Source organism: Desmodus rotundus, chromosome 10, assembly GCF_022682495.2.
Source record: "Desmodus rotundus isolate HL8 chromosome 10, HLdesRot8A.1, whole genome shotgun sequence".
Lineage (NCBI taxonomy): Eukaryota > Metazoa > Chordata > Mammalia > Chiroptera > Phyllostomidae > Desmodus > Desmodus rotundus.
In genome coordinates this window covers 46,012,741-46,039,278 of record NC_071396.1, presented here as the reverse complement: position 1 = coordinate 46,039,278, position 26,538 = coordinate 46,012,741, and positions in this window count along the sequence as shown.

Genomic DNA, 26,538 nt, shown 5'->3' with positions numbered 1-26,538 from the left:
CCCTGCACACTGGGTCACGTGTCCAGTGCTGTCCACCAGCTGCTTGTGAGGGAAGAGTGAATGGGCTCTTTGGAATGGGTCCTGGGGGTGTCGGCTGAAGCAACGTGGCGGTCATTTAAATCTCGCGATGAGTGTATCTCAGCCCCTGGAGCTTCTCTTGGGGAAGAAGCAGGATGCCTGATACAACCATGAATAATGATCTGGGGGTGTCCTTTATTTGCAGCTGCCCCAGGCCATCTGTCAATGGGGTAGCCCTCAATTACGCCTGCATGGAGCCACGTCTGCAGACCTCACCAGCTAATTGTACCACGAGGGCAGTTTCCAGTTTCTTGAAATGCTTCGAGTCTCCTGGCTCAATGCTCACATTCCGCAGTATCTGAGTGATGGGTTCCTGGACACCTGCAGGCAGAAAGACAGACCAGCGGTTAGGTTGGACCGAGAGAATGTGCCTCTTTCTGCTGAATATCAAGGAAAAGAAGCATCCTCTCAATGGGTACTTGGAGGAGAGAATGTTCAAGTCGAGGCTGCCCCAGTGGCTGGGTGAAGGAGATGGTTAAGGTCAGGGTCAGTGGTTGCATCTCTGTGCTTGGGAAGCTCAGGGTGGTTGACAAGCAACAAGTGAGGGAAAGGTGGTGAATCACCTTGCAGAGCCAGGTAACCAAGAAGTGCGGTTGGGGTGCAAGACCTGGATTCTTTCGAAGGCTCTCTCCTCTGCAGCCACCCTGGGCGGCCTGAGGGTGGGTGGGAGGACAGAGAGGCGGTGGGCTGGAGGCAGCAGCTGGCCAGGCAAGGTGAGCATGCCTCTGCTGCCTTTGCTTACACATCACTTTCAGCCCCACACTTGGCGCGGAACCGCAAACAAGACCTTCCCCTGCCGCGGAGCTTAATGATCCCTTTAATGCCCGAGCCGGAGCATCACTTCTCTCTCTCGCCTGTTTCCTGTCAGCCATGGGGCATTAAACCGGTGATAAAAATGCCTTTTTGGTATGGTCCACAAACCCACCAAGAGGCTCCTGGTAGCAGTATAGCCATCCAGCATGAAATCAAGAGGCAATCACTGCGGATGCGGAGAGATGAGCTTTGAGCAGGAGCAATTAGTGGAGCCCACGTCCTGGGTCCCGTCCTTCACCATCTCCTTGCGCCCGCGCCCGCGCCTGCGCCCACTGCCTTGGCCCCAGCGGGGAGGGCCCCCGCCTCGGAATCCCACCGCCCCAGCCCAGTTCTGAGGTCGGTGCGTTTCATTTCCTGTGCGCGTTGGGGGCAGTGGAAGACGCTCCATCATGTCTTTAATCCAATCAGACACAGCATTCCTGACCCACACCGCCCCTGGGAACCAATGTCCTTTGGTTGTGTTTTCAACTCAGAAAATAGAAAACGCAAAAGAGGGAAAAAAGGCGGGGGGGGGGGGGGAGAAATGCCCAGTTATGAATATGCATTACCGTGATGCTGCGTTGGGAGAGGGAAGCAGGAGCCATTTATTTTAAGCAAATCGGATCCTGATACATGGCCTGCGCACAAGCGTGCTTCTCCATCACCAGGCACGCCGGGCACACTTGATTTATTTGGTGTGGCTGTGAGGTTTTTTTCCCCAATTAAAAATGAACCGAGAAAAATCATTAATTTAACTACTGTATATTAAATTTGCATTAAAGCACCCGTTTGTCTATATTTATATGCGAGTTATCGAAAATGTGAGCTCATGAATTCTAATTTTTAAGATCGCATGCCCAATATTGAAGATAAATTTTATTTATTTCTGCAATTAATTCTATGAGAACAAATAGCTCGAATTTAGGGGATGGCAGATGTAACTGTCCGCGGGTGCCCTCCCTGCACACCCACGCTGCATTAATCTTTTCTCATTAGGTTCCTCCTGTGTCGGGTCTCACGACACGCAGACCTGGGCTGTCTTCCGCGCCGCGTGTTTCTACCCGCGGTGAGCAGGCGCGCCTGGGAAGTACTTGGGAAAATATGGACCATGTCAAATCTCCTTCTCCTCCTTCTCTGTGATGTGCAAAGGCTTTGACCATATCCCAAAGGCTAAGCAAACATTTCTTTAGAGGACAGCTTGACATCAGTCCCTTGGGCGAGGACGGGGTGGCTTTTCTCTGCAGCCACTGCCCCCACGCAGACCTTAACATCAGCACATGGGTCATAAGGAAGTGAGGTCATAACTACTGTATATTGCCCCGAATGCCCACAGGAAACGAAACGCACCGACCTCAGAACTGGGCTTGGGCGGTGGGATTCTGAGGTGGGGGCCCTTCCCGCTGGGGCCGAGGCAGTGGGCGTAGGTGCGGGTGCAAGGAGGCTCCCCGCGGAGCACCAGGACGTCTGGTCAAACGTAGGCCCTCGCAAGCCCCGCTCTCCCTGTGCAGGAGGCCACCCCTGCACACCCCCTCACCCCACCCCTTCCCTGGGCTGGGTGGGATGTGATGAGTATTGGAGGCTGCAGGGTAGTGGGCACCAGTCCGGGCTGTGTTTCTCAGGGCACATGAGGGTCGGGGCTCCGGTTGCACGGCTGCGGTGACCAATGGCGCCCCGCCCCCAGAGCAGGCGCGTGTTATTTGCCATCATGCAGGGGTCTAGAATGGGGCAGCGTGTTGACCGCAAAGGCTTTCTTCGGGTCAGTGGCTGCAGGTACTGCCAGCTCTGGTGCCGAGGAAGTCAGCACAATAGCTGGCATACCCATGGGGTTACACATGGGGCTTATGCTAGTTTTAGCCCCTAGTTCAGGGCAGTTCCTGCCCTCTGGAGCAGAATGGCAATGACAGTGCCATGGGATGGGCGCTGGGGTCAGGGCCCGATTCGGGGAGGTGGCAGCCAGGGCTGGACGACCCCTGCTCCTGCTTGGGCGGCTGCCAGTGAGCAGGGTGGCTGAGCTCGCGTGTGTGCCCTGAAGGGTTTTCAACTCGTCAGGAGGTGCTTGGCCCCATTCTCATGGTGGTTGTGTCTGTGTAAGGGGCGGAGCTGCCACGTCCCCTCACTGCCACCCCCGGTGCCTTGAGGTGGGTGCCGTCATGCCACAGGAGGCGAGGGTCGGGCCTGGGAGAACCGGGCCGCGCAGGGGGTGCTTCCGCTGCACAGGGGAGTACTGCACGTCTCACTGACCACGTGTCTCCTCCGCAGGGTAGACCTGAACTTGGCCTCTGCTGCAGCCATGGGGAGACTTCCAGCAGTCTCTTCCATGAAACAGGAGCCCAGGGCTGCGTGTGGAATGCTGGATCCTTCAGAGATCAGGCCCACCTTGCTGGGGGTCAGGGGTCGTTAGTGAAACGGATGCTTTTCCAACACGGAAGCTTCCAGCAGCTGGAATTTCCCCTGGCCGTGCTCCTCTCCTAGGGAGGCTTCGGATTCCTTCTGATTAGCAGCCTTTCAAAAATCACATTTTGTAATGATCAGCCCCAGGAACACGCAAGTCAAGTACATCACATTATTAATGACAATTGACATGTGAGGATTTTCCTTTCCTTTCCCCTCAGTAGCAGCATGATCAGACAGTCTGCCTTTGATTTCCATGGAGCTGATCACTCTTACATTTGGCTCTAGAATATATTTACATATCACAGACTCCAGGGGGCCGCAGCCTAGTCCTTCCAGTGGCTCCTGATGGGAAGCATCGGACTCAGGGCTGTTGGAGTCAGGAAGCACTGTGACGGCCACCTGTCATTTCTCTGAGAGTGGTGAACCCACACCTGTGTGGTGGGGGTTGGCCCTGCTTCACTTGTGACGCCCATTCTGGCCTCACATCATCTGGGGCAGCTTGGGAAAGCAGGGGTGGGGCGACCACTTGCCACAGCCTGCCCAGAATCTGCCTGCCTGGACAGCTGGGCATCTGGAGACAAAGGAGGCTGAGGCTGGGGCTGAGGCCAGTCTGCCCACCGGCCACCTCTCCCTCCTGTACTTGCCCCTGTCCAGGTGACCGGTGCTGACCACTAAGGCAAACTAGCCGAACACGGGAATCACCTTGGGGAGATACCTGTCACACCCACCAGGGGGCATGCCCGTGCGGAGCTCACTGCTGCTTGCCTTGGGTGCCCCTGCCTTGTCCAGGCATCCAGCCGTCAGTAAAGAGGCCACAGGTCCCAGTGGGGAAGGGCTCTAGAGTCCCCCTGATCCCGGTTCAGCTCCGACGCTGCCCATGACTAGCTGCATTGCCTCAGGCAAGTCATTCCCTTTGCCAAGCTTCAGTTTCCTTACCTGTAAAATTGGGGCGATGGATGGTGTCTCTTGTGAGGGTAACGGGGGATGCACATGACCTTATCAGCACTGTGGCTGTTGTGCTGTCACCATCTATTCTGCTGTTACCAGATGACTGCCTGGGCGTTGTGGCCACCCCTCCTCTTGGCCAGAAGTGGCATCAGGGTGCCTGTAAGGCGGGGCCTTCTCCTGTGGGGCCGACACGGGTTTCATTTAATGAGTGTGTGTTGAGGACTCACTGGGGGTCAAGCTCACCTGTGGTCCTGAGCTGTTTCTTGCCCTCAGTGAGATCCTGGATGAGAAGAGATCAGAGACCGGGTAACCCACTAGGAAGTGGGGCCGTGGGTTATGGGAACCCTGGACAGGGAGTGCTTGCGTTATGTTGAGAGGAGCCTACCGAAGTCTGCCTGGAGGAGGCGGCATGCAGCAGGGCTGGGAGGATGAGGTCTGCCTCCTTGGGGAGGGTCCTGCATTTGGAGCTTCATGTGTGGCCCCACACATAGGTGTTGCTCATCTGGCGGAAATCCTCGGTTCCCAGGCGTCTCTTTCCTTAGCTGCAGGCTTCTGGGCGTGGGGGGAAGGCCGTACGCTGTGTGTGCGTGTCCGGAGCTCAGTTCAAGGCCTCATAGGGGGACTCGGTAGTGTTGGATAATAAATGAATGTAAGAAGAAGTGGGTGAGAATGTGAATGAATGAGAAGCATGAAAAAAAAGTGCTATTTTGTGGAATGCAATCTGGGATTTTTTATATGAACTTTGGGAGCCAGCAGAGGGTTTGGGAAGTCACTACGATTTATGGAATCAGAGTAAAAGACCGACCTGTGACTCTGACACCCCTCTCATCTCGCTGTCTCACCTTGTCTGAGTTTTATTAGCGTCCTCTGCAGAACCAAACCTGTTTCTTGCTTCCTTGTGGTCGCCATGGGGCAGACTACCTGGTAGGAGGGAGAGAGAGCCAGGGTGCTTGGGGGTGGGGGTGAGGGGCTGTTGCCATAGTCCAGGGTTGGGGGTGGGGCTACATGCAGACAGCTCCCGCTGAGAAGGGCTGCTCCCACCCACTGCGGCCTGAGCAGACGCCTCCTTTGAAACAGGTGACCGGCTACAGCCTCAGAGAGTTCTGCAGGCCCTCAGAGAGCTTACTTGCCCGAATTGCTATGTCAGACCTGGAATTATTGCAGCCACTTTCCAGCTCTCTGAACCTGTGTCCAGGAGGTTACCTCCTAGCTGCCCAGAGCGATGGGCCCATCCTCTGGGGCTCTTCAAGACTACTGGGATAATCCTGAGGACCAGCATCTAATCCTCAAATGCTCAAGGGGTCGCCATTCCCACTGTGCAGAAAGGCGTTAACACAGCAGGCGCGAGGCTGCTGTCCTTGGAGGCTTCTGCATGCCAGAGTGTGCTGGACCAGCGTCTGGGGACTCGGCTGGTCGATAGTGCCCCGCACCGATGGGAAACTCTCCCTAAACGATGCAGGCTGCTCACTGGTCCTGGCCTGTGCCCTGTGGTTTATGCTGTACGCTTGCTTTCCTCTTGGGGGCCTGGAACTTCGGCACACGCTGGATAGAGGGTATCTCTGTGACCAGTCCCAAATGCAGCACAAACCTCAGCCTTAATGAGCTTCCTTGGGCAGAAGCATTGCGAACGTGTTGCTGCATTTTCCTTGCTGGGGGAAGAGATTGCGTGGCCCCGCGGGAGGGGGAGCGCACAAAGAGGCCTGCACATGGGTTCCTCCAGACGCTGCTGGGCCTTGTTCTCTTAGGACCCAGCAGCCAGGCTACCCCTACGGTCTCACCGTAATAAGTCCTGCCTTGGAGTATATGCTATGCTGAGTGTTCCAGTGAATCTCTTAGCAGGGGGTGGTCTTGGGGACCTCCAACTGACTCGCTGTCACCAGCCTCTCTACCTAAAGACAGGGAGCCTGCTGCTCACTCGTCTCGGTGCCCTCTTCCCTTGCCCTGGGCCACGCGTGTCGTCACCGTCCATCTGCCAGACTGGGCCCGACGGCCATGGCCAGTCTGGTGGGCCGCGAGTGAGGCCAGACCACACTCGTCTCACAGAAGAAAGTATTGATAATAATGACAGCCCAGTAGCGGCCACTGTTTATTGGACACTTCTTTTTGGAAAGCAGGATGCTAAGCTCTTTTGTCCTTGGCAACCTCTGAGTAGCACTTGGTGACGCCCGTACCAGCCTCCGTCAGAGCTGTCCGGACGCAGGAAAACGGACACCACGCCAGATCTTGGTTTTGCCGATCGTGACTCCATGGGCAATGCTGTGCCCGGGGCTGGAGACAGGGAACCAGCTGAGGCTATGGGAGCACAGGGCTTGGAGGAGGGTGCCCCAGAGCTGGGGAGAGGGCACTGACAGGGGACACTGCCCCAGGGGTGTTGGAATCAACTGCCGCCACCAAGGTGAAGGCCACTGCTGGGGTGAGGCTGGCAGGAACAAGAAAGTCTCTCTCCCAGCCTTCCCGCTTTCCTCTCCAGCTGCTACAGGCAAATCCCAGCAGGCATCCAGGGAGCAAAGGGGAACTATTGTCCCCAGTCCTAGTGCTGGAGGCACAGGGCAGGACAGAGACTAGAGGGTTGAGGGCCCAGGGTCAACAGCTGCTCCCGGGCACCGTCCACCCCCTTGTCATTCAGGGTCCATACCCACCCATCACACAAGTGTGTGAACTTTTATTCAACTGTGTGTTCGCCTAACAGCATGCAGCTATCCTTTGGACAAATGAAGGTGCCCTCATCCTGGAAAGGGGAGACACAAAAGCTCAAGAGTCCCTGTATCCACACCCGTGAAGCTAATTAATCCTTTATTTTAGTTGTGGTTCCACAGAACTATCTGTGATGTACGGACTAAATGTGGAAGTTAATCACCACCAGTAAAGCCTCATGCAAAATACAGGAAAGAGGAGCAAGGAAAGATGAAATAATTAGTGAGCAAGGGGGGGACCCCCAAAATCCACAATTATCTTCTGGGGGTGGACCCCTTGTAGTATACAGGCTTCCCCCACTAGGTGAGTGTTCTAGGAACCCATCTGTGTCAGTGTACCAGCTGGCATTGTTGTGAGAGGCTGTGTTTGGCTTCAGTGAATTTTTTTTAAAACCTCTTTCAACGTGTTTGCCCATTTCAGGATGGTGATTTAGAGTGTGCCTGCTCACACCACACTGAGTGTTCAGCAGTTTCTGATCAAACACAGCGTGACCCCTGTGCCGCACCCTCCCTGTTCACCTGATCTTGCCCCTGGCGACTTTTTTTGTTTCCCTGGATGAAAAAGTCCTCAAAGGGAAACGCTCTGCTGATGTGGAAGAGATGAAATTAAAAAAAAATGGCAGAAGCACCAAAAGACATCAAAATCGACAAGTTCAAAAACTGTTTTGAGCCATGGAAAAAAGTCTCGATGGGCATATTGCATCAAATGGAGGGCACTTTGAAGGCGACTGAAGTTTAAACACGTGAGAATAAATACACAATGTTTTATATTGGAAATAAATTCCGTGGGTTTTTTTGGTTCCCCTCGTGTAGAGAAGCAGGAAGGGAAACTGGCATAGCTGCTACAGTCTGTGTGTCTGGAACTTGTCTCGGGGCCAGCGTGGGAACTCACAACTCTTTTCCCTTCCTGCCCCTTCTGTGCAGCCGCAGCGCCTGGGCAAGGAGAGTCAGCCATCCCACGCCAGCAGTCCCCGGTCAGCCCAGGTTTCGGAGGGGCCCCCTGGCCAGGCATCCGCCTCCGCTTCCAGTTCAGTGGCATCTGTTTCGTGCCTCTGGTGGGCATCCCTCCCTGGAGCAGTGAGGCCCCCAAGCCAGCGGAGGCTGAAGTTGCAAGGATGGAAAGAGAAAGTGCTGTGAGTGGGTTACTAGGCGTAGTGACAGGCACTGCTCCCATTGCCCCCCCGGATTCCAGACCTGTGTGTTCTGGCTTTGGGGAGAAGAATGCCGTGGGCTGGTCGCTGACTCAGAGCAAGCACGGCATCCTGTGAGTCAGACTCCCACAGCTCTTGGGTTTCCACTCTCTGTCTCCTCCACGCAACCCCCGTGACCCTAACCCACCCTGCCACTTCATCCTGATCTGCTCTGGGGGCTCTTTCTCGTTTTACCAGCCTCTAAGTATTGATTTACCCAGTCCTTAATCCTTACTTCTATTTCCTTTCATAGCCACGCTCCCTCCCCCTGGGGATCTCAGCCAGTCTTGGGGCTTAAATACCTTCTATACAGCAATGATTCCCAAGTTCAGGTCTGCAGGCTTCCCTTCTCCTCCTGCAGCCCAAACCCATACATCCAACTCTGCTCTCAATAGCTCCACCTGTGCATCCAATAGGCATCTCAGCTGAACGTGTCCTAGCTCAACTCGTCATCTCCTCTGGGCACCTGCACAGGGCCCCGCCCCGTGTGCTCACAGGGGGCCCCTGCTCTTCCCCTGGCTTCCCTTCTCAGTTCCCGGTAGCCACGCCCGTATAGCCCCTGGCCAGATATGCAGTTTGGGGATTGCCCTTGCACCTTTTCTTTCTCTACACTCTACCTCCAAGTCCTCAGCACAGGCTGTGATCTCCACCTTCAGAGTGAATCCAGAATCTGACCGGTTCCTGGTGTTCTGCCAGCAACCCCACCCCCCACCCCCAACCCCACGGAGCGTCACTGTCTTCCGTTTGAGTCATTTTTTACAGCAGCCCTCTAGCGGGTCTCCGCTTCTGCCTCCGTAGAGTTTGTCCTTGACACAGTAGCCGGGGTGATTTAAAATGTATCTTCTCAGTATTTAACAACACCCAACATGAGCTAGAATTGTTTGTGTATTTTCTGCCTCCTCGCATTGAAATGTAAGCTCCACAGGAGTCAGGACTTGTTCACGGGTCTCTCTTCAACATCTGGAATATTTCCCGGCAGATTGTAGGTTTTTGGTAGTTATTTGTTGAAGAAATAAATGAATAAATGCAATATTTTACTTAATCCTCACAATAACCCTTTGTTTGAGGACATTAAAACTCAGAGCAATTAAGTAACTTGACCAAGTCACTGAGCTACTGAGTGGCAGATTCAGGGTCTGAATTCTCCCTCCAGCCCAAAGGGGTAGACCTCACGGCTCTGCCAGCCTCTGCCATGTTTGCGTTCCCTTCCCAGGCTGCTCTGCCTGGAGAGAATGTTTTCCTCGGTCAGATATCGTGTGAATCTCCACTTATGAAACTACCCTATTCGCTGGCAGGATACACTTGCCAAGCCTTTGCTCTGAGACTCCGGTGGATGGGATCTACTTTGCCCCTGAACTTAGTGGTCTTTTCCACAGCGGACTTCTCTGGTCTCTGAGTGGGCCCTGCTCTCTCAGGCCAAGTGCAGAGGAGACCGCAGGTGCCATCCATGTGCTGTCACGTGGGCTGGGGGAAAGGCACTCCCCAGTCCTCACCCATGGCCACGCAGGGACCAAATCACGGTCCAGCTGCCCAGATCCTGAGGAAGTCAGCTACATGTCCCCTGGGACTCAGGATGGGGGTCCCCAGATTGGCCTCCCGGGAAAAGAGTCTTAGCCGGAGAAGTTTGATTCATGGGGAAAGGAAATGCTTTATGGCCAAAGACGGACCTGTGCGTGAGTGATTCTCTCCGAGGATTTCAGCTTTTGAACAGAGGCACAGTCTATCAGTGTTGGTTTCAGGTCTATAAGGGTTCTCTTTTCTGAAGACTGAATTTGCGTGAGCACGAACGTCCTAATGAAACGTGACATTTGCTTGTATGGAAAGCGCCTTCTCTGGGGAAGGGTTCTGCAAGGGTTCATGAAACCCTCGTGGCATCTGGGAAGCACACTGTTCTCTCTGTAGGTGTCCGCAAGCAGGGCCGCGGCCCTCATGGGGGAGAAGTACTCAGAGTAATTTAAACCATTAACATCGGGAGACTCAACAGAATATGGAATTAGACAAGAGAAGTAAAGGACACACAAGTTTTTTTTTTCTTCCCTTCCAGTTTGTGATAAGGGGCTCCCAAATGTAAGAAATTTCCATTTTGACAATATTCTCAATTTAATTTTCAGGCTGACACAAACTTGACTCAATTTTATTTTAAGAAGCCCAAAAGAACAATCTATTTTTTAAACACCGGAGCCTGTAGATGTAGTCCCAATCAAACCCTCCTGGTGTTCTTGCATCTTCGTGTAATAGGAAATTGGCAATATTAATACTAATGTTTTTTGCTGTTAAGCCCAAATTGGTTATTATCCAACCCTTTCTAAGGTTGAGGCAAAGACTCTTGTAAGAAAAAATAAAAATGCGGGGAGAACAGTTACATTTCAAAGCATTTCTGAAGAACTGGAATCTTAAAAGAAGGAACTAATTAATAAAAAGTCCTGTTAAAAGCAGGATTATTTTCAGAGAGCTAAGAATACATGGAATTTAAAGTGTTTTTAACAAAAGGTATTGTTAGACGGTTTCTCCAGCTCTCTGAAAGGGATTGAAAGTAACCAGAAAAACCCGAGTAGTGTTAGTCCATGGGGTTATAAGATAGCAAAAAAATGTAAACCTCATTTTTCCATACTAATTTCGGTGTGAGACATTTTTTTTCTCTTCTTTCTTTTTTTAAATTGTTGTTCTATTACAGTTGTCTCAACATCCTTTCCCCTCCCCTCCGCCGCCCTCCCCCCCATGGCTCTCTCCTGCCTGTCCCTGCCCCCCCCCCCCCCCCCCCCCGCTGCCCCCACTCCCCCAGTCAGTCCCCACCCTGTTATCCACGCCCATGGGTCATTTCTACACATGCCTTGACTAGACCCTTCCCCTTCTATCCCCTCTTACCCTCCTCCTCACTCCCCTCTGGTCTCTTTCAGTCTGTTCCTTGTTTCTGTGCCTTTGGTTCTATTTTTCTTATGGAACTGGAGAGCATTATGCTAAGTGAAGTAAGCCAGGTGGTGAAAGACAAGTACCAGATGATCTCACCTGTAAGAGGAACCTGATGAACAAAACACACAAATGAGGGTAAGGCATTTCTTTGTGAACAGACATGACAGCAGATACTAATCCCCTAACCCACTACTGTATTTTGCTTTGGTCTCTAAAATGCCTCTTACATCGTCTAGTCCAGTAGAAACGAAACATTCTGTGTAATCCAGTTGTGCCTTTGAGGGTCCCCCAGTCCCCGGGGCCTGGCCGTGGAGTCTGGGTTGGGGAAGGGTTATGTCCGGATGAGGAAGTCACCAAAGGCCAAGCCCAGGAGCATCCCCGCTGGGCCCGGGACCAGCCAGACACCCCCAGCTGACTCTGCCATCCTGCCAGGGCTCCAGGCTGGACCACGGGGCTCCCCACGGCCCAGGGGTCAGGAGCGAGTGGCAGCTCCCTCCTTGCCCCTCTGCAGTCCCTTGAGAGGTTTGCTGAAATCCGCCCAGGTGAGATAAGGAGGCTCCTCTCACTGACCCCCCAATTTCTGTGTATTCCTCATTTTTGTGTACCCCAACTCCCAGCCAGTGTAGAGGGATGCCCTGGGCTTCTTTGCAAGCCAGCCTGTAAGGGGTAAGTCTCGGGTCCTGCACCCTTACTTGGCCCAGCCCGGCAGGCATCCACTACCCTCTCTTGCTGCCACAGGCTCTGCACAGCGCTGGGTGTTGACAACAACAAGCTCTGACCCCCACCCAGCAAGTCATCTCGTCCCGATCCACAGAGACACTCCTTGTTCGGGAGGGAAATGGAGACTGGGAGGGGAGTGGTTGGTCAGAGGTCTGAGGGGAGCCACACTTGTCTGACCCAGACCCTGCTGCTGCCACCTGTGTCGCCACGAACAACAGGTCTGGAACGGGTGACTTGCACTTACTCTTTCACACTGGGATTGGGAGACATTGGCGACAAATATTACTTTGTTTGAAAGTGTCCATTTAAAAATGTGTTTCCCGCACTTTAAAAGCTCCATGTTTCCATTTCCACACCAAGCTCTTTCTCATAGTTGATCCTTAGAGCAAGCTGGGCCTTCTGCCCTGATGCTTTGCCTCCAGAACTCATGGGAAGCGCCTGCCTATCATGCAGGCCCCCACTTAAATGTCACTCCTCCGAGAGGCCGTCATGGACACCCCCACCCCCACAAGTGACAACCTGACTTTTCAGTCTGCGGCTGCATTTCCTGCGCCACCATTAGAGCACGGGCCCCAGCAGGGCTGGGCCACCGCGGCAGGTCCCGTGCCTGGACTGGGACCTGAGCAGAGCGTGAGCTCAGTGTGTGTGTATTGCGTGGATTGCTTGGCTCAGTTAATGAATATGTGATTATAATGAGAAATCTACCAGCTTATGTCAAGAAGAATATTCAATTTTCTACCCTGATGCTTACGAGCAGGTTCCCCTTCCTTTAACCGTGCAGCTCTAATTGTATGCAGCTTGCACTTATTGAGCACCTACTGTGTGCTTGGCATGGCATTCTGAGTTCTGCCATTTGTGATCTCCAGGCAGCAGCAGGAGAAAGGGCTCTGCTGTTCACATCCTTGTGGTTTTCATTCACACACACACACACACACACACACACAGCACCTTAGTCCTTCCTGCTTTGTTCTCTGTGTGATTGTCAAGATTTCCTTTGTCTTCCTGAGATCCGAATTAATAAATTTTTGCTTGCTTTCTTTATTATAACATGTGGGCACCCTTTCCCTCTCCTGGTCTCTTTGTGTGAAGGGTGGACCCTCTTGACCTCCAGCAGTATTGGAAATGATGGTGCTGCAACCCCCACCTATCCGAAGGCCAGAACGGCAGTGACCTCCACCGCTAAGCAGCCAGAGGCCTGAAGTAGGTGGTGGGAAGGAGCTCCCGGGGGGACAAACTTGAACCTTTGCTGAGACGACAGGTGCAAAAGCCCAGAGTATGGAGACGATTGTGCAAAAGAAATCAGCGTGACAGAAGCACAGCCCGCAGATGTCAATCTGTGAGTCCTTCACTCACAGAGGGAGACGCAAGTCCCCCTGGATGGACGAGGTGTCAGCCCCGCCCCCGCCCTGTTCCCGTCCCCCGCCTGTGGTGGGACCAGTGTGTGTAACACCGCCTGGCACTGGGCACTGAGATGATTGTTAGGGTGATTATCAGACCATCACAGAAGTGCAACCGAGTCCCCAGCCCTGCTTGTCACTGAGGCCGGAATAACGAGAACTGCACTGTAGAAAAGTTACAGTAAAAACCCAGACAGACAAGTAAGTTCTGTCACTGAGTTCAACTTGGAGAGTTAAACTCTCGCCCGCCCTGTTTTCTTGTTGCCTTTGTCCCTCTGTCCCAGCTCTTATCAAACTCGGCCTTGGATTACGGCCCCTTTTCCATGTGTGTTTCTCCCTCTCTGGCGTGCGAGTCCCTGGAGGCAGAGAAGATGTTTTATTTATTTCCTGGCCATTGCTCTGCGTATGTAATAGGCCCAAGATAAGCATTTGTGGATTTGCATAGACTTAAAGTTTGGTACTGGAAAATTCACTTAAATTAGAGTTCAAAGTCAAGGCAAAGGAGTTGAATTTGAATTCGCAGTTGCTGGTGGGCATCACGAGATGCCAAATTAAGGTCCTTGAGTTGATTCATCAGGTGGTCTCGGCTGCTTTTGAGTTGGAGAGGTTTGAGTGACAAGACTGCTGAGAAGCTGCCCTGGTCCAGCTTATCGGACAGAGGGAGACCGAGCAGCGAGAAGCAGCCAGGGCAGCCTGGCTGGAAGGAGCCCCCGCTACCAGGGGAGGGACCCTGGGTGGCCCCATCTGGGGCTGCTCCTCTGCCTGGGTGGCTGCCAAGTCCCCTACCTCACAGAGAGCAGGGCTGGAAGCACCATACCTCTGCCCACGGCCATTCCTGTTGTGGCTGCTTTGCCTCAGCTCTCCCAGACACCATCAGGTGGGAGGAAGAAGCCAGCTGTCTCCTCCACCCAGTGCACAGCTCTGGAGGGTGGTGGCGGGAGGGACCTCATGTCCCCACACCGCCCTAGGTGCTGTCCCTTCTCTCTGATCTCTGGACAGAACACTTGCTCCTCTGACCCCTGCTGCCTCAGTCACATCAGTGGGTTGTCTTTAACCTTGTCCTCTCCCATTTGTCTTTCGATGAGAACTGTTGGCCTCGTCTGTCAGCCCAGTCATCTGCTCACCCCTCCATCTGTGGATGGGGCACGGCTTTAGGGGCCACACAGACAGGGCACAGCCCTGCTCAGCCACGGTGTCAGTCAGTCAGGGAGGGCCGGCCTGTGCTGCAGGAACGACCCCAACCTCCATGGCTTAACCCCGAGAAGGTTAGTTCCCTTGTTGTGTGAAGTGTCCACTGCGGGCTGGCTGTCACACTCAGAGAGCTGGGCGAGGAGCAGTCCCCGCAGGTGCGCCGTGGGCACTGTGGCAGGAAGAAGGGACTGCAGCGGGTCTCGCATTTCTTTGACGGTCCTGGTCCTGCAAGCGGCACACAGTGCTTCCCCTGGAGCTTCCTTGTCCGGAACGAGTCCCCGAAGTCGGCTCGGTGTCGCTCTCACGGGTGCCTGGAAGGAGACCCGATGATTGGCACGCAGTGGTCATGACGGAAAAGCCACTCGCTGGCCGTGCAACTTTAGGTGGTCGTGGAACGTGCGCTAAGCCCTGGACGGAGCTGTAAAATAGGGACGAGACAGGACCCCTCTCTTCGGTTGCTGCGAGGATGAGACAGGCACTGTACTCGCATCAGCTGTCTGCTGTGGCGCAGCACGCCGCACGGCGCAAGCAACAGGCGTTATCAGCTCCCAGTCTGCAGTTGGTCGATCTCGGCGGGGCCCATCTCGACAGTTTTCCTGTGCTTCGCTGGGCTCAGTGTGATTAGCTGCAGGTCATCCAGCTGACGCTGCTCCTGGAGGGTGTCTGGCTGTCACCTGAGGCACCTTCGTTCACTGTCAGGAGGTCCTTCGTCCTGTGGAAGGCTAGCCCAGGCTTCTTCTCGTGGTGCAGGCAGGTGACCCAGGAAAAGAGCCAAAGAACAGAAGGAGCCTAGGAGCCTTGGCTTGACACTGGCACACCATCCCTTCTTCTGCATCCTATCAGCCAAAGAAAGTTCACAAAGTCAGCTAAGTCGAGAAACAGTCCACACCTCGACAGGTGGAGCGTCAAGGCCACCCTGAAGACGCTGTGGGGATGCAGTCTGGGCCACATGTCCACCCAGCCTTACGCAGTCAGCCTCTGGTCGGGATGGTTCACTTCCCTCTGACGTGCAAAACACACTCCTCCCCCAGGCGGACCCCAAGGGTCTTATCCACTCGCAGCACGGTGGTCAAAGTCCAGGATCTCGTCATCTGCACAAGATCCAGAAGTAGTCCCTCTTGATCTGGAGATGTAATGCACGAAGAAGACAAGGGGTTGGTCTCCCACACACCCGCCACGTGTCGGTGCAACTGGCATAGCCGGGTAGGGGAGCAGCACAGCGATAAACACTGGGATTTGAAACAGACCAGCCCCTAGTCCGTAGTAATTCTGAAACCCCGCTGGGCAGAGATGTCACGTGGGCTCCCCACTCTGGGCTGAGGAGCTTCCTTGCTGAGACTACTGTTGTGCCCCCCTGGAAATGATCCTCCAGCCCATTGTTTTCTGTAGCTCGTGGCTCCCCCATCTGGGCTCCCAGCTCCGCCCTCTGAGACTTGCTTACTTTGCCTTCACAGTCCATGGCTACTTCTAAAGAAATGATCAATGTTACTGGCTGAGTACTTTTCCCAGCATGCTTCCTGGCTGGAGAACGTGAGGGAACCAGAGGCCTCTTTGCACATGGAACAGACCTGGTTCCTTTTCGCCCAGGCTGACAGCAGTTTCACAAGTACAGCTCATGTTAGGAACATCGTGGAGTTTCTGTGTATTTTATGATAGTCCACTTGATCTTCAGAAAGCTCCGCTCACAATTATTTCGACGTGCACCTCTTGTCCTGGACTTACTGCTGTGCTTGGGGCTTCTCTGCTTTCTTGCCCTTAAGCTGCCCAACGCCCCTCTGTTCTTCTGGGAAGTTCTACTGGGCATTGCATTTTTCTTTTAGGTGACTGGACAAAAGATCTGATAGCCATAAACTGATTTGATTTATGGTCCCAGGCTTCATTCCTTTTAACAGCTTTCTTGTAGAATAATTGACCTACAATAAAGTGTAGGTATTTAACATCGAAGTTTGGACATATGTATATACCTATGACACCATCCCCACAATCAAGAGAACGAACGTATGCATCACATCCCAAATCTTTCCTGGAGCGTTTTCTATTTCCTCTCTTCTACCCGTGCTAACCACGGCCTTATCCTATGCGAACACTTTCTGCTACCTGCCACCGTAGATTACTTGGTATTGAACAAATGCAATACAGTCGCGCTTCCGGGAATTTTACACATAAATGGAATCATGCAGTACACGGGTTTGTTTGTTAGTTTGTTGAGGTTGTCTGGCTTAGCGTACTGATTTTGAGATTGGCCATATTGCTCCATTACTGACGCTTTATTTGTTTCTATTGCGGAGTAGTGTTCCATTTTGTGGATATAGCAAAAGTCGTTCATCCGTTCATCCGCTGATGAACATTTTGGCTTTTCCCCGTGTTTGGCTCTTACAAATAAAGCTGCGACGGACGTTCAAGTACAAGTCTCTGGTGGACACAGGCTTCCGTTTCTCCTGGTTAAGTGGAGTGGCTGGGGCACAGGATGGGTACGCACTTCACTTTTCAGAGACTGCCAAACTGTTCGAAAACGGTCATCCACTCGGACATCCCTGCCAGAGCCTCAGACCTGCAGGCTTCACGCCGTCACGGACCCCAGGCGTGGCACCCCTTAATCTCACCCCTTCCCTGGGTGTGCGGTGCTGTCTGGCTGCGGTTTTGGTGTGCATTTCCCCGATGACTGACGATGCTGAGCTGTTTTTCCAGTGCTCCGTTGCCATCCATGTATCTTCCTCCACGACACGTCTGCTCAAGGCTTTGCTTATTTTCAAATTGATTTTTTTGTTTGAGAGCATTTGTATGGAAAATTCTTTGTATATTGTGGATGCAAATCATTATGACATGATTTCCAAATATTTCCTCCCAGTCTGCGGCTTGTCTCTTTACTCCTTTAATAGATTTAGAAGAGCAAAAGCTATTCCTTTTGATAAAGTCCTATATATCAGTTTGTTCTTTTAAGGATAATCACTGTATCTAAGATCTTTGCCTGCCCAAGGCTGTGGAGAGTTTCTGCTTTTCCTCCTGGAAATGTTGTAGATCTGTGTTGTACATTTAGGTCTATGACCCATCTGGTTTACATTGTTTGGTATAGTGAAGGTACCGGCCAAAGTTTCCTCCTCCCTCCCTCCCTTTTTTTTCATACAGATGTGAATTATTCTGCCAATGTGCTGAGAAGACTATGCTTTACCCAGTAAACTGCCCTTGCCCCCTGTCAAATCTAAGTTCGCGGCCAGAGCACTTCTGTGTTGGCAGCATGAGGGCCTCCGTGCGGCCCCTCCTCCACGGAGGCATGAGAACACTGCTGGGAACCGTCAAAAAGAACTTCTGCAGAGCTCTGGAAGTTAACCAAGGGCCTGCAACAATGCGAGGCATGTTTATTAAAGTGAAGGAGCTGAATCTTGGTGAAAGTGAGGCTTTGCTCTCTTTTCACTTACTCTAGTCCCACCCCCTCCTTCTATTCCTATCCCTTCTCTCCGGAGCAGGCCCAAAGCCGCAGTTCCAGTGACTGGGGGCTCGGGATGGGGCTGGGTGTGGTGGGCAGAGGGGAGCACACAGGCCCTCAGCAGGGGTGAAGGGCATCATGGGGGCTGTGCGTGTGACTGGGGCGTGGGGGCTCCCCTGGAGGGTAACAGGATGCTGTGGTGACTGGTAAGCCGAGAGAGCCCAGAAGCGCCTCCTAGCACTACTCGGAGCCCGTCTCGTGGCAATGGGGAGGTGAGCGGGAGGCAAGGAGTGGGGGGCCATGGTTCTGGGAAGAAACCCACCTTCCCTGAGTCAGGCTGCTAAAAGCCGGAGCACTGGGACCCCCTGAATTATTGCTAGACCCGGCGCTCCCCTCCTTTGGATTGCCTCGTCTCAGTTAAAGTGTGGGGTGGCACCTGAGAGAACACAGCAGCAGGGCCCTCGGTTGTTCCGGAGGCTCTGCAGGAACCTGCCTGAAGGGAGGCAGGGACCCAGGGGGCCCTCAGCCACCCCAACTGGTACTGTTAGGCGTTGCTGCTCAGGGGGCAGGGCACACCCCAGCCCTTCCTGGGCCCCAGGCCACGGCGGGCTGTCCCCTGACCAAAGGATGTCACACTGCACATTCCTGCCACGTCTTCGAGAATCCACAGGAAACATAGTCTCCCTGGCCACCTTTGTCTTTAGCAGACACAGGTCAGGCTGTGGAGAAGCCTCCTGGAGTGTGGGGGGCCCGCCTTGGGCCTCACTCCCCACGCTGGTGGGGCCCTCATCCGCCCCACCTACTCACCAGGAGGAGCTGGGCCTGAGTAATCACCGCCCCCCACAGTCCCGGGAATGTGCACCCAGGAGCCGAGCCAGGGAAGCTTCAGCTGGGTCCAGCCCTAGTGGGTGACTGCAAGCCGCTGAAGAAGTGATTTTGGAAAAGGGATTTTTCTGGTACTCGTTAAATCTTATCAGCGAGGCTGCAATTATGCCACCTATATGCGGCTCTAATTATTAAAATATCTTGAATTGTGATGCTAATAGCAAATTTGATAAGTGGAAATGAATTTTTATTATCATAATTTGCCTTTTCCTTTTTATCTGATTCATTTTCTTCCCAGACGTCACTTCATAAGAGCGAATGAGACGTGGAAGCGTTCCTGGCCTTTCTGCTTGTGACATGCCGAGTTAGGCTCCGGCACATCTGGGGGTCCCTCAGGGCTTGTTAGAAGGCACGGCTGATGGGTACTGCTCCTTGGTTTTGGTGATGACTGACCCAGGCCACTAGGGCGGCCTCACTGCCAGCTCCCGCAGGGAGGGAGCTGCAGGAGTCACCCAGGAGGCTGGGGCCCCAGGCCCGGCCAGTCTCTGGCTGCCAATGTGAGTCACCCGGGGCTGGTCTCTTGGGCCTTCGACTGTTCCCGGATGTTCTGGAAGTTCCCTGGGTGTGTCTCTTAGGCTCACAGAGCAGCCTGTCCCCGAGGCTCCCTGGGTCTGGAGGAGATGAACCTGCACAGTGTCTGTGGCACAGGGGAGGTGTTGCTTCTCTCTCTTACACCTGTCTGCAGGTGCGGCAGCATTTAGTGAGACAAACCCACGTTTTTACTTACAGCCCTCCCTTGACCGCACAAAGGTGTGGAAGGTTTGATTTATTCACAGCCACGTGGCTCCATTCAGAATCAGCCCTGCCCTCTGACCCCTGCAGCTCTGTCTTCTCCCTAGATGAGTGGTCTTCCAGAGGGACCTCAGGCCCTGATGTGACAGACCTGTGCTGACCCCCTGTCTGTCTTGAAAGGAGTCTGCCCCCCTGCACTGAGCCCAGGAGTGAATTCCAGGGTGTAGCCCGCAGCACACAGCATGCACGCCCATTTCGATGTCGAAAATCATGCTTACAGTCAGGTCACAAGTTCAGTCCTGTGACAAGGAGCCCCTCGGCCAGTCATTGGTTTTCTTACCACAAATGAGCGAGTGAGGAGCCTTATGGCATGAAGGGAGAGGATGAACCCCTAATTTATCCAAATGCAATGATTCAGTATGAAATAGGGTCTTGTTCATTCACTCAACAAATATTTATCAAGTGTCTACTGTGTGCCAGGCACTGCTCCGAGTGGACATAGCCATGAACAAAACAGATAAAATCTCTGCCCTTGTGGAGTTTACATTCCAGAGTGAAAAAAAGATAATAAGCACAATGCCCAGTGTGTCAGACAGTGAATACCATGAAAGACAGTGCAGCAGGGTGGGAGGCGGGCGAGGAGTGAGGCTGTGGAGCTGCACGTGTTCAGGAAGTGATGAAGCAGAGAAGTGATTTTGGAGCAAAGAAGTGATGAAGCGAGAGCAGATATCTGAGAAAGAGTGTTTGAGTCAGAGGGACAGCCAGTGCAAAGGTCCTGGGGTGGAAACAGGGCTGGTATGTTTGAGGAACAAACTCACTCAGCTGCAGCTGAGTGGTAGCACATGAGGTCAAAGCATTTTATAGGCCATTTTAAGGATGTTGCTTTAACGCTGGGTGTTATGGGAGGCGTTGGAGGGTTTAGAACATTGTATTATGATCCTTTGTATGTCTTAGAAGAATCATTGTGGCTGTGAATGTCACAACATTCAAATTAGACTGTAGGAGGACAAGGTCAGAATCAGGGAGAAGACCTCTGCGAAAATCTGGGCAGGCAATGACAGTGGCTAGGACCAGGGCGATAACAGTGGAGGTGGGGACAAGTGGTCCCATGCTGGTCATACTCGAAGGTGGGGCCAATAGAACGTAGCCAGTGGATCGAAAGTGGAATGTGAGAGAAAGAGCAGAAGCAAGGATTGGGGCAAGGCTTTGGCTCTGAGACACCAGACGCACAGCCTGCCTGTGCTGGGGTGGAGAGAGTGGGCGAGGAGCAGGTTTGCAGGAGGGACATCAGGACTCGGGTTTGGAACATGGTCCGTTTGCAGTGCCTATGGGAGCACCAAGTGCAGGTATCAGACAGCCAGCTGGCTGAGTGTGCCTGGGGCTCGAGTGCAGATGCACCTTTGGGAGCCCCCAGCATTTCCAGGGCGGGTGTGGCCAGGGGACTAGAGTGGGATGGAACTCAGAGAGCAGGGCAGTGGTGGTGATTTTTCCTGCAAGTCGGAGAGGGCGCTGGAGAAGCCCTTAGCAATACGGGAATAACTTCCTCATTTCCTATGCAGCTTCTTTGTCCAAATGTGTGTTTTGATTCTGAAGAAAAGGGACAAAAGTCTTTGCTGTAAAGAAGGGGAGATTAACATAGAATTGCTTCAAAATGAGATTCAGACTGTGATCTGCACTTGAGGTGTTTCAGAGAGAACAGCCCAGGAGAACTGCGTTGTGTGAGAAGGTGCTTCCTGCCAGTAGTGAAGGGGGAAGACCCCGTGGTACTGCTCCCAGGGTCTGGAAATAGACCTGTTTCTTCCTCCCTTCCTTCCTCCCTTCCTTCCTCCCTCCCTTCCTTCCTTCCTTCTTTCCTTTCTTTTCCTTTCTTCCTTCCTTCCTTCCTTCCTTCCTCCCTTCCTTCCTTCCTTTCCCTTCCTTCCTTCCTTCCTCTTCCGTCCTTCCTTCCGTCCGTCCTCCCTTCCTTCCTTCCTCCCCAGGGAACAGTTAAGAAAGATCTTTTACCATTTTAAATATCCTCTAACCATGCATATTTAGTTCTGTGGGCTGATTTACATATAATTAGAATATCTACAGGTTCTAAGGGGAAACTACATCCTTATTCTGAGCTATAGAAATACAGTGGTGGAGGCTTCTCAGGGAACACGGAACAATAAAATGGGAGAAAGGCATCAGAGTTCAATTTCTTTTGTACTTTATCAATATTTTCAAGGCTTCCAAACAGATTTTTTAAAAGTAGCTATGGGGAGGCAGTGCTTCTAGACTTTTTTTCTAATTAAAACGGGGTTTGGGAAAAAAAAGTGCTTTATTCACTGAAATGATTCTTTGCATTGAAGATGCTATAACGTGAAGTCTATAATGGTATAATGTCTGAGCAGCTTGGCTGGTCCACCTGCACCTGAGACTCTGATGGACCCTTTATCTTTTTCTTTTTTTTTACTTGGGGAGAGATATGATGTGTAGGACACTCCCTTGCCGCCTCTCCTATAGGGGACTTCGGCCAGTACTGAGCCAGTGAGGTCAGGACCGAGGGGCAGCACCACGCCTGAGCCACCGCAGTCCCGGTGGGCCCAGGTGTGTGGTGCTGGAAGATTCTGCAGCACCCCACTCTGCTGGCATCAGAAAGAAGCCTCCCTGGGACAGGCCCTCGAGGAGAAGGCTGTGTAGGGCCTGACTATGCTTTAAAAAATAAAAAATCCTTCTATTGATTTTTAAAGCAAGAGGAAGCGGGGGAAAGAAAGAGAGAAGAACATCAGTTTGTTGTCTCCTGTATGCGCCCCAACCGGGGATTAAACCTGCAACTTAGGCATGTGCCCTGGCCGGAATCAAACCGGTAACCTTTTGGTGTGTGGGATGACGCTCCAACCAACTGAGCCACCTGGCCGGGGCCTGACTGTGCCTGCTGGCTCTGCATCTCCTTGCTGGATGGTGTTTTCCAATTTGGAATGCAGAGGAAGAGACCCTTGCGACCCCATCCAACACGTGTCCCAGGTCAGCCAGATGCTCCCAGGTTCAGCGCATCTAACCTTGCCCTTGTCCCCAGAAGAGGCTTTCTGTGCCGTGCATCCCAGTTCTTCATTAGAAGTGACTGCCTTCTCCGTGCAGCTCACACCCCAGAACAAACCTGGACCCCAGCAGCCTCTAGCTCCACAGGGTGGCCGAGCAAAGTGGAGTGCAGACACTGAGAAAGCACTCTCAGGGGTTCACTCTGTGGCGGAGGCGTCTTGGGCTCACTGGCCATGCAGGGGCTGCCTTGCTGTCAGGCCCCAGCTTCTGCCTAGTCCTGGGAGGTGGGTGGTGAGTAAAAGCACTAAGTGTCATCCATAGGCCTAGGTGCTCATGAGCAGGCGAATGTCACCCAGGAAATTAAAGTAACAGGGAGCTACCGCTACAGAGCAGCACCCAAACACTGAGCACCAGACGCTGGCAGGAATGCAGAGCAACAGGAAGTCTCGTTCACTGCTGGTGGGAATGCAGAATGGCACAGCCCCTTCAGAAACAGCTTGGCGGTTTCTGACAAAATTGAACACACTCTCACCATGAGACCCAGCAATCATGCTCCTTGGTATTCTTACCCGAAGGAGTTGAAAACTACATCCCCCAAAAAGCCTGCACACAGGTGTTTATAGAAGCTTTATCTGTAATTGCCAAAACTCGGGAGGAACCACAACACCCTTCGGCAGGTGAATGGATAAACCGTGGCACATGCCGGCAGTTGAGTATTACTCAGCACTAAAAAGAAATGAGCCATCAAGCCACGGACAGACATGGAGGAGCTTTGAGTGTGTATTACTGAACTATGAAAAGGCTGCATGCTTTATGATTCCCGACTACATGGCATTCTGGAAAAGGCAAAACCACGGGGACCGTGGAAAGATCAGTGGTTGCGGTTGTGGGAGAGGGAGGGTGCGGGGGCGGAGCACAGAGGATTGTTAGGGCAGGGACGCCACTCCGCATGACAGCATAGTGGCGCATGCACGTCGTTACGCATCAGTGCAAGCCCACGGAATGACGGCACCAGGGCGAGCCCTGATGTGAACCGTGGACTCTGGGTGGTGACGGTGGCAATGCAGGCTCGTCAGCCGTGACGCGGGTACCCTCTGGTGGGGGTGCTGATCGTGGGGAGGCTGTGCACGTGTGCAGGCAGGGGACCCACGAGGACCCTGTGATTGCTCCTCCTCTTTGCTCTGGATCTAAAATGGCTCTGAAAAGAGTCTTACCGGAAAAGAGAGGAAGAAATGGGGGTGGAGTTCTTTGTTCCACGTTTTCTTTGTGCTATAACAAGGCGAAAGAGGCCAGGCATGGCTCCTGAGTGACCAGCAAATGTGGCCTGAGCAGGCCTCTCTGGGACCCTCACGAGAAGGACAAGGGCACCTCTGTTGGGCTAAGCCGCTGTGATCAAAGGGTTGGGTGTGATTGTGGCGTAGCAGAGCCCATCCTACCGAACATGGTTCCTTTCACAAGCCCTCTCATATTTCACGGGGTCTTAGCTAGAGGCGTGGTCTGGACACAGGCTTCAGACAGAGGGTCTCCTACAGCTTCGTTCGGGGCCATTACAACCCTAAGTCTTGGTGACAGTTTCCCGAGCTGTGGTGACCAGATGGGTGTTGGAGTCAACCTGTCCTCTCCGGCCAGGTGGCTGCATGGGTATGCCGATGCGATTCAGTTCCCATACTTGGCAGGAAATTAAACCGATCTCGACCCTAATCAAGGAGACACGCTCTTCAGCAGCAAGAACAACACCCCATAGAAAACTGCATGTGCTGGGCCATCTTTCATCTACCTTCGAAGTGACGGATGACTCTCAGAGCTCATAAAACACCTTGCGGAAACAAAATGGTCTGCCCAAGCAAATAAAACCCCCAACAAAGTTACAGCAGGACCCGTCCCAGGGAGCTGTAGAGATGATAGCTAGTTCATTGAGGACGAAGTAGAAGACCCAAACACTGACAAAGCTGCACAGGAGAAATGGATCACCCAGAGGGAGAGCCTGGGCCAGGAAGTGCTCCGAGATCATAAAATATATGAACTCGGGACGGTGAGCGGCAGCCAGGCTGGCTTCCTGCTGGGGGCGCACTGGAGCGGTCGTTCACTGACTCCAAAGGTGTGCTGGGCTGCCAGTCTGCAGCCGCCTTGCGCCAGGCTTGGTGGGGGCAGAAGGAGCAGTAGAGGCAGCCTCTCTCTTAACAAGAGGCCTGAACATCAGCTGGGGAGGTGACATTCATCTGGGGCCACAGTGAGCCATGGAGGAGTCGATGGTCTAGGAAAGCAGATATAGACTAATGGAGTCAAAAAAAAAAAGGGGGTGGCGGGGCTGCACTGGGTCATAGCTTCAGATCAGGGGCCCCCATCTCCAGTGTCTTCGTTGTCGGTGTCACTTTCTCAGAGTGGGTGGGAGGCCCTTGATTGGAACCCTCTGTGGCATCCTCGACAGGCGGCCATTTGACCTATGTTCGCCTCCTTCCAGTGTTTGGGAACCTGTTGCCTGTCAAAGAAGGTGTGTTGGACGATTCTTTAGCTGAGTCGAAAGCCGCTTTCCTCAAGCTTCTACGAGCCTTCTATGAGGCCTGCCCTCAGGAGGACTGTGCGCAGGCGTCCTCTGTCTCCCACACAACAGCCCTGCAGATGTTGGCTCACGGCGCCCAGGCTGCACCTCCCCCCGACCCGTGCCCCTGGCTGCACACGCCTTCTCTCTCAGAAGCACAGCTTGGTTTCCAGACCCCTGCCCTCCCGGGCGGCCTCCTGGGATTGTTTCAGTCAGCAAGGCCCTCGCGGGAGCTGTCTCCCTGAGCTGGGCTGCCCGGCTGCCCTGACTCTCATGCACAGCAGGGGCGGCCTCAGAAGTCCCAGTGCTCCGACTCCTCTGTCCTGCAGTGATGTCCTGGGAAAATCCCCTTTGTGACCTAACTCCTGCATTGTCCGCCTGTGGCAGCAAGGGAGGCCCTGCCAGTGAAACCGCCTGTGCTCAGCTTTCCTCCGCTCTCAGTAACTGAGGCATGGCAGGTGTTGACACCTCTGTCCTCAACGGGAGAACGAGGTTCTCTTGGCCCACGAAAGGTGTTGGTGAAGAATGCACCGGGGATACCTTAAACTTTTAAAAAAAATAGTTGAAGTCTCACAGGAAGTTGCAAAAGTAGTTCCCATGTCCCCTTCGGGCAGCCCCCTCCAATGACAATAACACTCCCTTCGACCATCACCCAGACCAGGCCATTGGTGTCGTGCGATACTCTTACTCAGTCACGGGCCTTACTGGGACGTTACCGTTTTCCCATGCATTCCCGTGTGTGTGTGTGTCGTTCCATGATATTACGTGTAGACTGAGTAACCGCAACACAGACAGGAAGCAGAGCTGTCCCATCACCACAGAGAAACTTTCTCACGTTACCCTGCCCCAATCATCACAACCTTCCCTGGCCCTGAAACCTGGCCGCCACTCAGCTGTTCTCCATCTCTGTCATCTTGTCACTTGGGGAATACTGTGTCAATGGAATCGTTCCCAGTGTGTAAGCCTTTGAGACCGGCTTTTCCCATTCAGCATAATGCCCATGGGTGTGTCTTCCTACAGGTGCCACAATTGTTGGATCCTTTTATAGTTTTACCCTGGACAATGTGGCAAGGCCTCCTCAATCCATACAGTTACAAAACAAGCCACTGGCTCAAGGGAGAAAGAGTGACCTGTGACCCCGTGTCCACTAAACGGAGCAGGGTGGCACGAGCTGGGCGGCCCCGCGCCTGCGGATGGGTGCATGCGAGCATCTGCCTTCCTCTTCCAACCGACTCCGCGCTTTCAAACGCGTGTCCACAGGCTGCAGACTTCACCATTTTCAAAAGGCAGGCATCAAAGTCAACAGTAATTGTGCTTGTCAGCACACGGGGTGTTTTCCTTTCCCAAAGCATTTCACAGGGACAACGGGCTGTCACATCTCTAAATCCCCCGTGGTGTAAGCCTTCGAGGGTGTCTGCGTCCCGTGATGGTCTCGTCCGGGGAGGTTTGCAAATTGAGGCTCCGGTCCACTCTGCAAACTCGGCAGTGGTTAGCCACCGAGTGGCAATATCCACAGGGACTCGACAAATGTCAATATTGCTGCTGAGCGTAAACGGAAAGTAAAGCATGTCACAGTTGAGGATCAGATGGGAAAGAGAGCGAGCTGCTCGTGTTTTAGGAGTGTAAGTGATTGTTTAGT